The sequence below is a fragment of the Pholcus phalangioides genome, unplaced genomic scaffold (assembly GCF_987345545.1).
Source record: "Pholcus phalangioides strain wild (caught in Gottingen) unplaced genomic scaffold, Ppha-v1.0 ptg000011l_1, whole genome shotgun sequence".
Classification (NCBI taxonomy): Eukaryota; Metazoa; Arthropoda; class Arachnida; order Araneae; family Pholcidae; genus Pholcus; species Pholcus phalangioides.
This window is the reverse complement of record NW_028301604.1, coordinates 1,187,160-1,192,440: the sequence shown is the minus strand read 5'-3', so window position 1 is coordinate 1,192,440 and position 5,281 is coordinate 1,187,160. Positions and strand designations below refer to the sequence as shown.

The 5,281-nt window shown below is 33.0% G+C and overlaps 1 pseudogene; it reads right to left on the bottom strand.

Annotated features, from left to right (window-relative positions):
• Positions 1–1,338: 1,338 nt before the first annotated feature.
• Positions 1,339–1,421, bottom strand: LOC149079923 (U6atac minor spliceosomal RNA; annotated as a pseudogene).
• Between the last annotated feature and the right edge of the window lie 3,860 nt (positions 1,422–5,281).

Sequence of the window (5,281 nt, the reverse complement as noted above, 5' to 3'; positions counted from 1 at the left end):
CTGGAGAAACGCAGGTGTCGGAGGAGGGGGGGATATGATCGAAGTGTTTAAAATTTTCAACGGGATGGATAGGGTGGATCATGAGTTATTAATACACCGTCAATCAACTGCTCTTCGACAAAGGGATACCAGTATCGTTTTATAATTCCAGGTTGTGATGTCGCAGGGAGTTTTTCCTCTGATAGGATTGTTAATAAATGAAATAGCTTATATCTTCGGGGGGTGAGGGATTTCGTGAATTCTAACACGATTGACACGTTTAAAAAGAAGTACGTTCACAGTGGAATAAATCGAGAAACTATCCATACTTAGAAAAGACAACCATAATCTTTTTTATATATAAGTAGAGTATTACTTATTAGTTTTTTCTTTCGTGATATATATATATATATATATGTGTGCTTTAATATTTAATTGCTGTATTTTAGTTATATTTGACATCCATTTTTTTATTGACGTCTTTTTTCAGCAACTTCGTTGGACATTTTGTCCGTTATGGCCTTTGTGTTTGTATTTGTATAATTAACAATATTCCATACATAGGATCGGAAACCCCTGTATTTTTATTGATGAAATATCGTCACACGAAGTATATATATACAGGGTGATTCAAAACTCAACGTACAAACTTTTAGGGGAGGTAGAAAACACAAAAACAAAACAGAATCATGGGAATGTATGACCGGAAACTCCAACCTGATCGATCCACTGGAGGATAAACGAAGATGCAGAAATGACAAGACAATAATGGGTGGAAAAACACTTTATTTAGTGATACTTTACACAAAGGCAGTACATGTACAAATAAATTCTCGTCCGTTTTGTTTTTTGTGATTATGCTTTGTTTTTGTGTATTCTATACACAAAAGGAAAAGGGAAAATTAGAATTTTAAGAGAGTGAAATATAACCCCTATGCAGTGGGTCTTCATCAGGGGTAACCCCATCCATGTTTCGAAAAGTGTAGGTGTTTCTGAAGGGTGGCTTTGCCTAAATGCATTAAAAATGCCAACCCTTCTTCCCCGACGGCTGCCTTCTCAAAAACATGTTGGACGAAAAAGGACAATGAAAAAATGTTAAAAATACAATATTAGAAAAAATATATGCAGAGCTTCAGATTATAAGCTCAAAGAATATAATCTGATACACACATACACACATACATATATATGTATATATGTATGTGTGTGTGTGTGTGTGTGTGTGTGTGTGTGTGTGTGTGTGTGTGTGTGTGTGTGTGTGTGTGTGTGTGTGTGTGTGTGTGTGTTTTTTTTCATTTTCAACCGAAGAAGATATTACTAATATCAGTTTCATAATCCATAATATTTCATTCAATTAGAATAAAATTATCAAGTCCGAATATGAACCACCTATACCGTCCTTGTCAAGAGGAGTGCTAACCTTCCCTCCTTTCTTACAGCACGAACCAACCTATACCATCGTCACGGAATAGCATAGGTTGAGATACGCTGAGTTATTACTTTAAATTCATCAATTCACCAACAGATGTAGCTAAAAGTATAATCATATTGAAAAAATATATTTTTTTTTATTTCTTTTATTGCGAAAGATGCATTAAATGATACCTGAAATCGATTCCATCGAAGAGAAGAAATAAAAAAAGGGTTAACTGCTAACGATTTTCCGTATTCCGGGGGGGGGGCAGAATGTGAATTTTCTTATATATATATATATATATATCTAACAAGGGGAAAAAAGTAGGGGCAACGTACACGCTGTGATAATTGCACTCACGGGGAAATATATATCTCGAATGTTTCCGTAAAGGGGACCTTATAAAGACGATTTCGGATCTTAGTCATTATCATTCATCGTTAATGAAAGTCGTTCAGAGGACACGGGATGGTAACTGGAGCGAGGTTAAGAGTCCTTATTCTCCCCATTGACCCAGCAAAATTTGGTAATTACATCGACAGCTGAACTGAATGACAACGTTTCTTATACAGGGTGATTCTACAATTCCCCTTACTGCGTTTTACTGGTGAACCGTTGATCTTATAGGCATGTTTCCAAATAGAAAAAGTATGCAAATAACGTTTAGACCTCAGATACGCTATTCGTATTGCGAGGGGTTGTACAATTACTAAAATACAAAAACCAACTTTTTATAACTTTTTAACTTTCACCCTGTCCTCAAAAACTCAATTAGAAGGTGTTGCCTGTCTCTTCTGAGACCAACACAAAAATTTCCACGTTTTTAAGCGCAATATTTGCTCAGATATTTTAATTCAAAATCAAAAGGAATTTGGGAAAGAACAGCATAAACTAAGGACAACACTTATTTCCCTAATTTATTGAAAATGAATTTAATTGTTAAAAATGTGACTTACACCACTCTGATTTCAGACTCCTCATATGTTCTTTTTTCCTCTTTTTCAGCATTTTTTGAATTCGAATATTTCTACTAATATTGCAATTAAAAATATGGAATTATTTTGTTGGGCTCAGGAGAAACAGGGAAACAACTTTCCAGTTGGAAACTAGCGCACAAATAAATTATATTGATACAAAATTTGTTATCTCGGTATATATATGGCCTGAAGTAAAAAAAATGACGTACCTAAAATAGACATGCTATTTGGATACTTTTTCTAATTAAAAATATGTTTTTATAACTAACGCTTTACGAGTTATTTGAGCTGAAACACATTAAATTTACCACCCTGTATGTATCAGTGAAAAATATACCCAAGCTACAATATAAGAAAATATTTAAAAAATATCGATCAAAAATCTCTCAACACATCCTTGTGTCAATTACATCTTTATATATGTTTTACTATTTTAACTCCACTGCCTGAATCGTCTTCCGGGCCTATTCAGTGACAAATGCGTGGAATACTTTTCGCATTTTTTTCAATGAATTCAATAATAATCTTGATCTAGAAGATTACCGGTGATTAACATCTTGTCAATTATGATGGGGGAAAAATATATATTTGTGTAAACAATTATTATTTATAAAATTTTCAATGGAATTTGTAGGTTGGAGACCATGAGTTATTCATACACCGTCAGTCGAGTGTTTCGATAAGGAGACACCAGTGTCGATTAGTAAGGGATAACTGCAGATTGTGGTGTATCACCGTGAATTTTTCTCTGCCAGGGTTGTGATTAAATGGAATAGCTTATTCCCGGGAGTCGTGAATTCTACCACAATTAACACGTTTAAAAAGAAATGCGATGTTCATAATGGGATGAATCCAGAAGCTGTCCATACTTAGATGTAATACAACCATAACTTTTTATGGATAGCGATATACTTGTTTTATCATATAATCATTAGTTTTTATTCGTTTTATTTTAGTGTGTGTCATCAGTTTATTCGTGATAATTGCTCTTATATTTTGGATTGCTGTATTTTAGTTATATATTTGAGATCCATATTTTTATGAGCATCTTTTTTCAGCCACCTCGTTGGGCATTTTGTCGGTTGCGGCTTTTGTATATGTATCTTCTCGCAACTCATCAAGTATCGGGAATAATGAATGATTTTTAATAGGTTAATCAACTGAAGACTCATTCGAATTATAGAAATAAGATATAAATACTGGCTATTCAATTGAAAATACGTTTGACAATCTATCACTAGTTAGCCGAAACATTTTCTGAGGAAATAAAGGGAATAACGTCAACTCCCAGGAGACAAGGACACTTCTGAAGTACTCAAAACTTCTTGAACTTCCCGATCACTTGTAAGAAATGTTAGGAAGGACCTTTTTTTCATTTTATAGAATAATACAGTTCTAAAAATAAGCATCAGCAAAAGATGAGAGAAAGAGAGCTTGTCTGCTCAAAAAAATAAAAAATAAAAAAATTGGTGATTTCCTACTTGTTATTATCAAAAAGTAGAGAAAAAAATCAAGAAATTTCGATTCTATGGACTTCGTGGCTATCATCTACTTGGACACAGCAATTCTTTTCACTCCTTTTTTTTCTTTGTGGCAGCTCAGATTTTTTCCTCCATTCTTTTTCTAGAGACTTCCATAAAAAATATAGTTTCCATGATGGACAGTAATTTCCGACGGGAAAAAAAACCTGAATATACTCGGACATGATCCTTGGAGCCGAGACTGAAAGTTTTAATTCTTTATATTTTGGAAATGTGAGATATCGAATTTTAAAGTTGGAGCTACAAATAACATTGTGTGAGGAACGTGCAAATAAAAGCAGCCAACTAAATGAATTATTTTTACGTTGTAGAAACATTGATGATTGAACAGCTACTCGCCAATATGTTGGGAAACTTCCAGATTGAAAAAATTATTATAATTTCCCTCATGGAATCTTCCCATTGCTGTAGAAGATATTGAAATATGTATCAAAACCAAATTAATATATGCGAAAATTATTCGAAAAGTATAAACGTGTGGGGCTGGTTCTGAAATTAACCCTTTAAACCTTTCAGACACGAGCGTTAATTTTTTGGAATTTTCAAGATATTTTTGCATTTTTGATGCTCAAAAAATGCATTAAAAACATAAATGTCAGCAAATCATTTTTCAATTTTTTTTTCCAAATTTTAATTTTTTTTTGTGAAGAAATATAATTCACTTTGTTCAAATTTTTTTCAACCAAGATGATGCAGTATATATTCATCTTCACAAACAATTTAAGTGCTTCCCTCTAATGAAAGCGCCCCAAAGTTCATATTCACCATGTTTCTCAATCAAAACTTATACAATGTTTTAAGTCAGGGCTTAACTAGCTTAATGTCAAAAGAAAAAATTCTACAGTGAGGAAAAGAAACCCACACATTTCTTACACCAGGGTCTGAAAGGGTTAAGCGGCATTAACGAGATATCTCGCCTCCTTAAATATCTCTTATTTTAGCTTTGGCGAGCCCAGATATTTTGAAAAGTTTATTTCTCAATGAATTTTCTTATCCTCCTTACTTTCCACCTCCTGAAAATCAAAAGAAAATCTACTTAATTAAAAAAGATATGGCATTTTATAGAAGGGTTTAGGGATTTCTGCTGTGGCACTTAAAGGGTTAAAATCAAATATGAAAAAATATCAGCAAAGCAAGGAAAATATCATGAGAGTGACACTTTCATAAAATAATAATTGGGAAAGATAAAAATTAAAATTTTTGTACGCCCTCGATCAAAAAAGTCAATAAAATTTGCACGTCTCTCTATTATACAAAAATGAATTTACCCCGCAATAATTAAATGCAAACTCGCGCTGAGATATTAATGATTGAAATTTTTTGTCAGTTTGTCATGTTAAAATATCTATCCAAAAAATGTAAACAATTCA